This window comes from Melanaphis sacchari, unplaced genomic scaffold, assembly GCF_002803265.2.
Source record: "Melanaphis sacchari strain LSU unplaced genomic scaffold, SCAv2.0 Contig10_pilon_pilon, whole genome shotgun sequence".
Lineage (NCBI taxonomy): Eukaryota > Metazoa > Arthropoda > Insecta > Hemiptera > Aphididae > Melanaphis > Melanaphis sacchari.
Window position 1 is genome coordinate 1,863,760 of NW_020270420.1, and position 14,076 is coordinate 1,877,835.

General features: G+C 28.4%; 1 protein-coding gene across 4 annotated transcripts in view; it reads right to left on the reverse strand.

Moving 5' to 3' along the window:
- Positions 1-5,271: 5,271 nt before the first annotated feature.
- Positions 5,272-14,076, reverse strand: part of LOC112603644 (innexin shaking-B) — a 43,878-nt gene continuing 35,073 nt past the window's right edge. For all 4 annotated transcript variants that reach the window (XM_025352331.1, XM_025352332.1, XM_025352333.1 and 1 more), the window contains one exon: positions 5,272-5,781. The gene's annotated coding sequence lies outside the window, so the exon portion shown is untranslated. The remainder of the gene's footprint in view (positions 5,782-14,076) is intronic.

Sequence of the window (14,076 nt, forward strand, 5' to 3'; positions counted from 1 at the left end):
AAAAAAAATTACGACACACAACTTTTTTCAATAATTTGAGTAAAATCAATGTATAATGAGAGTGTATTTTTGTATTTCAAATCATTAACTTAAATTATTGATTTGCATTATATGCTCGTTCATAAATAAAAACAATAACTATTGTAGGAGAAAGACTTTTTCAAACTAAAATTTAAATATTTTAAATATCCTTTACGTCACTGACATAAAGTTTTTTATTTCGTTTTATTTATACATATTATACAAAGACTAAAATGAAAAACATATAACTAACGGACACGAAAATGATTTAAAAACGAACACATGTAGTGTGTTGAGTAATAACATAAATGTAAAAACCATAAGCACGTTTTCCATTAAAAAAAAAAATAATAATAATAAAATGACATATTACAATAATAATTGTCATGTAAATATGGTATAGTGCAGATTACATGGCATCCGCGTTCATTGACGTGATTTATTTATTCATTTGTCAATATTGTCGTAAGTGCTTAATCACAATAATAATAATGTATTTCCAGTGGTTAAATAAAAAAAAATCGTGCTGCCAGCAAACACTCCTAACTCCGATTAAAGCAACCAATAACTGCAACCGATTGATGCGACCACTTCGATTGTTAAGGTACGTAAATTATTTTTCGTAGTCAAGATTTGTATGACGCGTCGAATTACACACTCGCAATCAACAAACGTCTTTAAATATTATTATTTTTTTTTTTTTCATGAGAAAAACAAAATGTATTTAAGCATACAACAAGCGTAGCACATTTACAAAAGAGGGGAAAATAACATTATTAGGTTACGATTAAAGAGCCATTTGTTAATTTGGAACTTAACTTGGCATTGATGCGTTAGAACTGTTCGTGGATTAAATTAGAAGATCATAACATAATATTCTTTTAAATTTATGACGAAAAATTACAGGAAGTGAAGGAATATGAAAGCCGTTTACCAATGAATTTCAATGATTTTCTCACCTAATAAATAAACTTTATAAAATATTATTGCTTCTTCCTTAATTGTTTTAATGTTAATGTTTTTTTGAAAACAAATAAAAGAGCATTTATTATCTTTGAAAAACCTGAATAATGTTTAAATTTTATTTCTAAGCCGATCTCCACAATCTGAATTTCATATTGGCTTAAGAAGCATTTTATATATTAATAATTTAACTTTAAAGTTATAAAACTAATTATTACACAAATAAAAAACATTAAACACAATAGAGTAATATACGTAATCAGATAGACGTAATTTATATTTTAACAATAATAATTTGACGGTCTTACAGTTTTTGAAATCAAAAACAATTACTATCTACAGAGTCATATTATGGAGGCGATTTTAAACAGGATAGTCAAAAGTTATCTCTAAGCATCCCCGTATCTCTCAACTGTAAATAGCACAAAAATTATTCAAAATTTATGTTTAGTGAATTTCTAAACAAAATTTCACATCTTGACGGTTGTTACTTATTACTAGTTACCTGTTACGCACTTACGTGTAAAAAAAAAAAAATGAGTAAAAAATACCAAGCCTACGGTTTGCATTCTGGACATACAGTTTTATAACTATATTTATATAGTACTATTAAAAAATATTTTGTCTAGTTAATATTTTTAGCATATAATTTTACATTTTAAATAAATATAAAACATTAATTTTTAACAATTGGATTTCAAAACGTTGATAATAATACTTACAAGTACGATTTTAAGTTATCAACAATAATTCAAAGTTTACTATGACATGACACTTAAAAGACATGTATATATATATATAGGGGGACAAGAATTAAATCACAATAAATGTTTATAATTCAGCCTTACTATTACTTTAATACTATCATCGTTTAGACATGATCATTGTCCCCTGTTCATTCTCATCAGTTTCAGACCACGAGTGCAAACTTCGTCCTTAAACGTTTTAAATCATACCTTTAAGTTTTTTTTTATTATTTTATATGTATTAACAATCTGTAATATAATAAAACAATAAGTCAATTTGATATTTTTTTTTTTTTTTTTGTACAAAGTTTGGACGCTTGAGTAAAGGAGGCGTCCATTAACACCACTTCAAACTATTTTTATTTTTATTTATTTATTTAACGAAGTAAATCACGAGGCCAATTGCGTTTTAATCGACGGGAAGGGTTACCAGGGAGAGACTTAGAGGAGAGGTTTGAAATTAGAGGGTTTAAATGATTATTAGTATTAGAATGAAATATTTTATAGTGTACAAGGGCGATGGTGTAAATAGTTGGAATGTTTAGGTCTTTATGGATTGTATAATTACTAACATACCAAGGTGCATTTGTCAGAAGACGAAGACTAATCGACTGAAAACATTGGAGAAGATTTAAATTTGAATTTTTGGTCGAGTACCAGATTTGAATTCCGTATGTCAATACAAGACGAATTAATATTGTTTGTATAGGTCCAAGTGTTTTGTCACTAAGTAAAATTTTAAAACGGAGAAGTTATTGAAGTTTATGTTATTTTAGTTTCATTGATTTTCTTTTGGTTTTGATGTGAGTGGCCCGTGTTAATCTTTGGTCAAGATGAATACCTAAATATTTTACTGAACTTTCTTTGGAAATAGTTTCGTTGTTGAGTGTAACCGAGAGGCTGTTATTGGAATGAAGTATAAATATGATGTATGATGATTTATTTTCGTATACTTTAATTCTCCAAAGATTAAGCCAATTTTGTCGGTCATTCAGATAAGATTGAAGATTTTCCGTCGCAGTGTATATATTTGGGTCAAAATATACTACGCATGTGTCATCGAAAAAAGTAGCTAGACTAGTAAGGTTAGATTGAGGAACATCAGATGTTTAAATATTATAAAGCGTAGGAGCAAGAATGCTTTTTTGGGGTACACCTGATTTTGCAATGTGAGTATCGGAGAATTCGTTTTCACAAGCGCACTTGGAAAGTACTATTACAGAGATATGAGTTAATAGTAAAGTAGAGAGGAGCAGGAAGAAATCGGGTTTTGTAGAGAAGTCGTACCCACAAATTAAGTAAATACTCTTAACACGCTTACATAAATGAACTCCATTATTCCTATGACTAAATGGCCTAGAAAAAAAAACCAAAACAATATTATAATTCGGAAATTTCGATCAAGAAAAAGAATTTTGATGGAGACAGTTAAAGTTGATATTCTTGACAGTCGATCGCCGCGCTATACGTGAAATATGAACACATAATAATATGATAGTTTATAATAATAATAATATACTTTACTATTATTGCAACCGTCGCAAAACGCGTTTGCGTCGTCTTCGGCGACCGCGACACCGTTTGATAGCGTGTACCTATTATCGATTCTATTGCCTATTGTACACGCGACGACAAATAAATAAATAATATTACGATTATTAACGATCACGATTTATTGTGCGCTGGCGAAACTCGGCGCGATATTGTCACGATTTATTATCCGCGTCCTATTATATTTGCACGCGCGTTACACTTATTAAATGATTTTCAATCGTCGCTACTTGTAATTATCACCGTTAAATACCGCATTTTCAAATGTAAACACACACATTTACACTATGTACACCTAGCCGTTATTACTTTTAATCGCATTACACGCATGTCCGAGAGACGCTGCAGGGATTGCAGAAATTTTCACGATTTCGTAAGCGCGTGTTTTGGTATGATGAGATAAAAATTTGGGTGCAACACGATTAACACGACTGCGAACGTTTTACCTTTTTTTATAACGCGATTGCGAACGAATGTCGCTTATAAAAAAAAAATTTTTTTAGCCGAAAAACGAACGAATGCGAACGTTTTTATAGGCTACGTTGCCAATTTTATAATTTCTGAATATGTTTTATTTTTGTCGGAAATTCAATTAAATTTTTTTTTTTAATAAAAACTATTCGATATGAATAATACAATGCTACATTAAAATTACATTACAAACTAAAATAAAATTATACAAAATAATATAAAGTGTTTAAAATGTTGATTGATTAAAATAATTTCGGAGTATAAATATTAATAATACTGTTACATAATAAACTGAAAAAAATTAAAAAAATAATAGCTTTTCTACATTTTTTTTTTTTTCATTTTTTCTTATTTAGGAATTTCCAGTTTTTTGTAAATATAAAATTAAATCCTTGTGGATTTTATAAATTATATTCATCATCATTTTTTAATGTTGATTTAATTTTAGATTTATCTCTTTAGGCCATATGGTTATGTAAATTGTTTTGATTTTTGATAGCGTAATAGCAGAAAACCCTCATACCTATTATTTAATAATTATTTTAAAAATAATTATTTAAAAATTTGTAATTGACTTACACCAAATCAGCAAACACCGCACGATTAAAAGCAAGTAATGCAAATCGTTGCAAAATGTTCGCAATCGTGCTACGGGATAAGGTCTGTTCGTAATCGTATATCACCCAAAAATTTAAGGTTAAGTACCATTAAATCGATTTTTAAAATTATAAAACCCGGGTTTTGGTTAATTGGTAATAGCATACATGGTATTACCAATATTACTTTTATAAAAATTACATAAAACAATGTATAATAACTGTCTGAATATTATTATATTTATCCTATAATTAATTTAAACATTTATTTTGGTCACAAAATAAAAGTACCTATATGTAATATTTAGTATGAAAAATTAAACTGTGTAACACCTACTAAAATATGTTTTAAAATTGTAAAATTGCATTACTAAAAGTAAATAAAGTAATTTTTCCCATAGGATTTACTTTATTAAAAGTTAAATAAAATGAGGTTCCGATATGAAGTGACATTTTCATTAACCGAACCTTAACTATGTGCCAACAAAACTGTAATTTATTTCAAATTATATACATTTAATGATAACCGGAATCTAAATAACTTAAAATAAAATATAAACAGACAAAGACAAAAATATATATATTTTGCTTTTATGACCAAAATAAATGTATAAATTAAGTTTTTATTTTAGAATAATACATACGTTATAATGCATAAAAGTATTTCAATTTTACAGTCGGAAGGTGTTTTTTTTAAATCTTAAAAATTCAAGTCTGAAATACCAATATTAATTAAAACCATAATTTCTAATTTTGAAAATCTACACGTATAGGTATAATAATACCTAATTATAAACAAGTAAATTTTTAAAAATTAAAAAAACTATTTTTTAACACAACCAAAATTAACATCAAAAATTTAAATATAATATATTTTACTTATTATAACATTTTTAGACAATTTAAATAATTGTATGCTATTGTCTTCTTTTAGAATAGTATTTTATACAATATAATAAAATCTTAGTAGTTAAAATATTTACTCATACTTGATTGGGATATGTCCAATTACCACATCGGCATAAATTAAATTAATAATTACAATTACATCATATTATAAACTATGAGCCATTTTAGGAAATAAATCAAAAAAAAAAAAAAAATTCAAAACGTCTTTTTGTCAATACATTGCCATTTTTCATTTTTTTTTTTCGACAACAGAAACTCTAAAACCAAAAAATTACAAATTTATAGGTTTATATATTTTTTTAACAATTCGTTTGGGCGACAATTCACGAATCTATATGAAGCGCGTTTCTTAGTTCTGATTTCTGACGACCTTTGTTTATTGAGACAGTTGATATGACAGCTGCTTCGTTTTATACATTAAAATATATAATCTTCTCCTCCGCATCCGTTGCAGACGAGATCGATCCATTAACAGTCGTCGTATAATATAGTCGCGTGCAAGTAAATCGTCATTTACCCTGTAACTGTAGAGCATAATAATAATAATAATTAATAAAATAATAACAGCAACAAAACGCAACAATAATTTCATAAAATATATGATATGTTGTTTTCAAAGACATCCGACAAATCAAAAGATTACAAACAGTACCTATTATTATTATTTTTGTGATTTTTAAATCATCTGATTTATTATAACATTATATTATCTTTTCTATCTTTTATTATCACCCTGCGGGTCGTCTGTGTGATATAATATATAATAATATAACCCTGCACATTGTACGCCATAAACCAATACATATATATATATACAACATATACGTTTATATGCTTTATAATCGGATTTTTATACTACAGAACGTAATAAATAAAAAATAAAACATCTTTCCTTCATTTTCAAAACACGCATTGCGTAATCCAAATACATTTTTTTTTGGTTTTTTCTTTTTTATGTCGTCGTAAACGTTGCACTCGATCCGACGAAACACGCGAAGACCCGGACGGCGGCCAATCTACATAGTACAATATATTATTATACACCCTAAACTATACTAGTATATTATATTATATTATTATATATCACTGTTGAGCAACATCCGCTTTTACTTTTACGAAGGTCACCTTACTACCTATATCTACCTCATCTATCCGTAATAGTCATTCCACGACCCCCTATGGATCATTTATTATTACATCGTATTAATAATAAACGATAACGTATTATAATAAAATGTATAGTTTCTTTCCCGGACAGTTGTAAAATAAACAAAAATTAACTATACTGCATATATCTTGACGTCGACTTGATACATTCCCGACATCTACATCATATAAAATTTGTATATACACAAAATTATCATTTACACCGTCTTAACTTTCAGTATACTATGACAGAATTTGATAAATGTCTAATATATTAATGTTACATTCATTCGACGCTATACACAAAATTAATACACGAATATTTCAGTAATCTAATAAAACCAGCGACTAGTAGCGTGAAATCAAAATCGCTAAATACAATATTCTCATACCAAAGTTCCGGCAAGGTCGATTCGGCATTTGATCACCTTAATTGATAAACACGATTTGTGACGCAATCTATAGAGCCATGTGGCCGTTATTAGACGACTATAAAATATTAAAACCAAACAATAAACATGCTGTACTATAATATTATAGTGGACCATTAAACATGTTCGTATAGTGTCATCGGATTAAATATAGATGTGTGAATGCGTGGAAAGCAAAAAAAATTCCTCGGCACTACGCCGCATCGGGTAGACGACAGAATAAATTTGTAATACGCGGAATCATGATATTATGTATTTATATATATTACGTCTACTCTACGTTAGCAATGCAATCATCATCGTCGTTTTAAATTGTATAAAAATATGTATAATATATAATTTATAATAATTTTTACGGGGGATAACTCTCAAAGAATAATAACGCACGAGCAAAGCGTGAAATTATATTTTAATAATTTATTTTAAATTAAATAAACGCTGTCCTTGTAAGAACTAGCAATCCAACAATAAAAAAATTAAATTAAAAATGAGTTATTTTTAATTTTTTTTAATTTTATGTTATATTCATAAATACGACTCTTAGTAGTGTAATATGATCAATCGACAAATATTAACCATTTCTAATTGTTTATGTGCAAATTTGATCGAAAAGTTTTTAATTTAATCTACTTGATAAAATTTACCATAAAATACAGATTACTTTGATCTTAAAGAAACATCAAAAAACAAATGCTATGATAATATAATAACTTAATATGTAAAAGAAGGTGTTATTAGAGTAAAGATGAAAAAATATTTTCATAAACGTGATATTGCTTTGAATTTGTTTTTATTCGTTTACTTGCTTTTATTTTTTATTATTATAATATTAAAATTTCTCAATAGAAAAATGGTATTCAAGAATGCCGAACGATAGTAGCAGTCTCCTGTGATGGATCCATTGTAATGTAGTATAATATCTACATGTTTGTCACATTTTTATTCACATCAATTGTTATATTCGGGAACAACAACAATATAATTATATGTTTAAAAAGAATAATGAAACCCAAACTAGGAAATCAAATTAAAACCGCGGCAAATTCGTTTGAAAAAAAATCTGACGACAATATTTATACACATAATAATAACATGAACGATATAGTATATTCTTTTAGAACGATATTTCTGTAACAGTACCTATTCTACGTACTAATATTATACAGGTGGAAAAAGAGTACGCCGACAATGGTGGACTGCGAAATGGACAACTATCTGATGGTATTAGTGCGGAAAATAATAATATACTTATAAAACGACATGCAATGTCAAACTTTTGATCAATCACATTTTGACCATTTTTAATAAAAAAAATAAAAACATTAGTTGAACAGTATGTATAAAGTGTAGGGAGACAAAATGATCACTCGTCAAACCACTGATAAGTATAAAGATTATTAATACTCAAACCTTAGTACCAACACTACGGTAGTGGTACTTATATTATATATAGTATAACTAACGTTAACGTTCGGGTGTATACCCTTCAAACGTGATAAAATATAAAACGAAATATGTCACGACAATATATTATATATATATATATATATATATCGTATATAATATTATGTACATCAAGTAAACGGGTGATAAAACATAAATTAAAATTATGGTTTGGTAATAATAACAGTGTGGTATAAGGGGTTTGGGGTTCAACTGCACGAAATGTATGGTTGGTATTGGCCTTGATTTTGATTGTTATAATATTATATCATATTATTTAATATTATTATTATTATTATTATATAATGTCAGGATTTCTATGAAATACTACAAGATAACGACGCGTCGTAAGTCATGACGGACCGCTGCGAGTCGTCGACGGTCTATATACATATAATATATAGTTAGTATAGAAGTCTGTGTTCAATATACGACGATAATCTAAAGACGAAATTATCAATATTATTATTTCTTATTATTTGGTTGTTAATTATTATGAAGAACCAGACAAACAAAATTTAGTTTGTTTTCGGACGTCAGTTGTTTCGTTAAGTGTCGCGTGTGTAACAAAATATTAATTATTAAATATGGCATCACAACCTTCATTATTACATTTTTTTAATAAAAAAGTAGCTGTGACTGAACCTGAAAAACATGATGATAATCCTTGTTCATTCACTACTATCAATAATAGCAAAATTGATAGTAATACTGATTTAAATGAATTAAATGTCTATAATTATTAAAATAAAGTTAGTTTATAATATTGATTAGGTAAATAAATTTTTTTAACCCCCCCCCCCCCCCGAAATTAATTTCTATATACGCCACTGATAATGAAACAGCTACATTACAGACGATGTCGTCGAGGCGAACTTTGTTTTAAGAAATCGCCTTATTCGTTCTAGTTTCCCCTGTCGCTTCAGAGAAATGGTAATAAATTGGTGGTCAAATTTTGGACAATAATCAAATTATTTTGTATATTTATAAACCTAAATGTCATTTTATTTTAGCCAAAATCTATATCCTAGATTATTTTGATAGTATTATACAAATTTTAATATTTTATGACGATACACAATTAAGTCGACTCGATTCAACGAAAAACAGAATAAACATCGTTTATTATAAATAGTTAAAAATTATAATAAACGGTAGTATATTATTACACTTCTTAAAACTTTCTACGAGATAGTAGGTACTTACTACTTCTTATTAACAAAAATTAAAAAAATTTCAGTGATCTGTGTACGTTAATAAGTACAAGTGTTAGGTATAATCAGCAAAGCTGGTTAAACTATAAGAAACTAAGAATTATTTGATTGAGAAAAAATTTTCCACCTATTCAAAGTGTTTTGTTTCAGTTCTGCAGACGAGGGAAAAATCGTCAACAGTCGTCGTAAAAATGACATTATTAATATTATTGTTGTTGTATCACACACGCGCGACATCATTACATACGCGGTGATCGTACCAGATGTAAGAAAATTTTTACCATATGGCATGGTGCAAATCATACCTCGCACTACATTATATTTATAAAACTCATACATTGCCACGCGTCCAAGAATTATAGTATAGAAACAAGGGTCTCTGTGTTAAATTCGCTAATGGACACCGTACCAAACGTTATTCCGGGAAAACGTTAAGCAATTTCAAATAATCGTTTCCGTTTGTGCGGAGTATGCGTTGTCCCGGAAACATGTTTATAAGACGAAACCCTCGATATGTATATACATGACGTGTGTCATTGATATCGTTCCAAATGAAAAAAATCATTTTATTATTATTTAAACGCCCAAACATCAAAAAGCTCGGCATCGCGAATTACTGTATATATTATGACAATAAAAAACGTTCCTTAATAGCATGATCGTAAACGCTGAAATCGACTCGCTAATCGCGATACTCGCTCAAAAATAACTTTTTCGCGCAAACCGAAACCGGTGCCAGTTCAGTCCGTTCGTGCTGCAACGATAAATTCACTAAAATACCATATCGTTTCCACAAGAGTGAACATCATATATTATAATATATAATAATATTAACAATAATAATAAACCCGTATGTAACGACGTAACAGTTGTACAAACATTTTAGAAAACTGACAAAATAATATGTATCGTTGTCGAGAAAAAATTGCTATTTGACGAGACGCATAAATATTATATACCTATATCATAACTAACTGCAGTTGCGATTGGACGACTTCCAGTCTTTCCGTCCCGGAACGACTTTTGGTTGTGATACATAAATTTAAATTTACTCATAATTAGTGATTTTTTTTTCTTGATGACGTACGCATCAGTTCTTTTTGTTCAGGATCAATTTAGTGTTTTCACTATTTTATTTTATTTTTTTATCACGATGATTATTTTTTATGTTATACTAACAATGGTCCTCACTTTTGTTTTTATATTTACCGATAAACTCAATTAATTTAGTTACGTTTTTTTTTTCTTTTTTAACATCAAAGAAAATAAATGGTTTAATATATTATTTAAAAACCTTTAAGTAAATACATTTACCTACTCAATTTGATGGATTAAAATAGAGAAAGCTGCTTTAAGTTATTTAAATATTGATACTTAATAATTGTTATGAATATTCTGACCCGGAAATTTAAGAAATATGAATCTGTAGGTACAGTTTAAATTTTTTTGGAATAATTAATACTAAAAATACACTTAAAATAATCATCCGGTATAATTCTAGCTATACTCGTTAAACGCATACTCTGTAGTTTTTCAACTAAAAAAAACGTCATACGAATTTGAAAATGGATCTCAAGCAAAACGACATAGGTATTCACGTCAAAATATTTAATTCTCTACGAATATTTTATATATCATGAAAATTTGACTTTTTTATTTCACTGTAATAACCACTCGTTACGGTCCATTTTTGCACCTATGTTCGCATTACATATATTACGCATAGAAGACGAAAACCGTCGGGTTGTATCCCCGCGGTTAAGTTATTCGTTCGAATGCAACGCGCTGTTAATTGCTATAAATTACACACTCACACGAGTCGATTTCGTTTATCAGACCTTGATGAAGTTACTCTAATTACTCGTTTAACCGAATACAATAACGATATTTGGAACATAATATACACTCCGGCACACTTTTTTTCCGTCGATTGCGTTAATTCGGTGAGACGGATCTACTGCTAATAATGTATACATATATAATAATAATTTAGATAAAACAATACTCCGGAGTGAAAAGAAAACTACAGAATACGTATTAAACGTATTACCAACAGCACTGTTCAACAAAATACATAGTATTTTCGCGCGATACTCAGCAGTGAATAGAACTTGCATTGCTAAATAGTGATGTGTCAACGACGAAATAAATTGTCAACATTTTGTAATTTTAAAAAGTCGGATAATCCGTTAAATGGTTTAGTTAAAATATTGTCCATGTTCAATAGGTAAAATGTAAAAAAATAAACAGCTCTTCGATGACAAAAACAAAATTATATTTCTGACGGAAACAAATAAAAACTTTGTTTACGACTATATGATATAATATGATACGTTTGATATTTTCTGCAGTGGGTTATTTAGATGGAGTAGAGACCAACTATCTTCGCGACACCTGTAGTTGACTGTTAGTATAGAAATAATAACAATTATATTAATCTTATTTATTTTTTATCATCATAACAATTATCTACACACATGCTTGGAGAGGAAAAAATATACGTCCATAATTTAAAAAAAATAAATAAATTGATTCTTAACAACATGTATTGCTCAACCAAATGTTACGTGCGTCTATTATATACGTCTGTATACTAAACGTGTTTGCTTTGAATCAAGCGCCGTCCGACGTCAATATCTATCTATTGTAAAAACTTCTATGTCCACAGATACACATTTATTCACGCCGACTCGATAATAATAAATAATTATTGAAGAATGCGGCTACGGTTCAGTCCTTGGACTATTGTCACGATATACTTACAAACAAGCGTCTGTGGACTCGCACAGCATTTGAGCGTAATAATAACTCCTACTGTTGAACCGGTTTGGTGCTTAACCCCTTGAAAACCATATGGCTAGATAACTGTGAGGTATAATAAAGTTCGAGGCGAAATCATGAGACAAAAATATTTTGAAAACAATAAAATTGACATATATTGGTGAACCATGAACACAATAATAATAGCAGCTCCCTGAGCTCAGGGGCTGACGGTATTTGTCCTTTTTATGCACATTCATTAACTGCTCATAACTTTTCCTACTCCACGAAATCGACAAGGCTAAATTATAAAATTTAATGAATTTTTTACTGATGTATGAGCAAGTTCCTAGCTTAAACAATATGATCTTTGAGTAACCTGAGAATATTAACTTATCCGCAATATTACCATTAATAAAATCTAGAAGTTAATGACTTACACTCAGATAAAACACTTATAAGGATATAATTAAATTTAGTTAGAAATCTAAAAAAATCTAAAAAATAATACAGATATGTCACATTTCAAATTATAGGAATACGGTTATATGTACCTATATATATATATATATATAGGCATGTATTGAAAAACTTAATATCCTAATATAGACATTTTTTCCCCATAAACTTTTGTTCTTAAACAAATAAAAAAAACTTTGATGAAAATATCATTGTTTTATGACATAGAAAAGAATACCTGTAAATGTTATCGTGTAGTAAAAGCGTAATCCGTAGATGCACAAATGAAAACAGTTTAAAATATTTTGAAATCTCTAAGTGTCTTGTATTGTAGTACACGTACCTATATAATACAATATATTTAACTTTAGATACGTCCGTAACGTCACAATATAGAAAAAGAATATAATTGTAAAGCCTGTAATTTATTAACAACTGTCCATGTAAGGGAAAAAAACTATTTACTCATTATTGACATGATTAAACAAAGCAAATGAAAGAAATATATTTATTACGTACCGTGATAAAAAGAACTAACAATTCCATTTTACGCTTACGTATACATAAAAACAATAAAAGAATGCATTATTTTACAATATATACCTATATTAAATAGACCGCGTGGAATACAAAAGATGATCCAGGAGCTATCAGATTTAGACTGTGGCAAAAATAAAACGTAAAATTTCGGTCAAGACCCTTTTTTATGTTTTTTTATTATTATAAGATCTATTAATAAACCTTTATTCAGCTCCGGCTTGAATAAACACTATCGGTAGTCAGAACACAATGAATTCGAGACAAACAAAAAATTTAAAAAAACTAACACTTGTCATTCTCTGCCAACTGCTACGTATATATACTTTGGTAGGTAAATAATGTAGGTAAACACGGTAGAATAAATCTCGAAAAATTGTCATGAAAAATTCATTCTTAATAGTCTTTTTATTACTATCGATTTGGTAGTCATTTTCGTCATTAATCTATAATCTTATAAAACAAAAAATCAATTTATTCAACTGGAATTTGCTAGCTAGAAAATAGAAATAGATAATTTTTTACTCCAAATAAAATTATTTTAGTTGGAAGTACCAAAAGTTGCAATTACTTTTGATATAGTTGAACCGTTGAACGGGTAAACACTATAAATGTATGTAGTGTATAACAATACAATAAAATGAATCTGTGATAATGGTGCGCTTTCAGCGCTCAGCTAAATGTCGATTTTCAAAATAGAATCTTGAAATCTTGCAAATTAATATTACGGTGCATTTTATGGGTATGAGACATCGCAATGACGATATGAAAACATTGGCAATTATAAAATCCAAAATAAGAACAAGTATTTATTTTATCTCCACAAAAT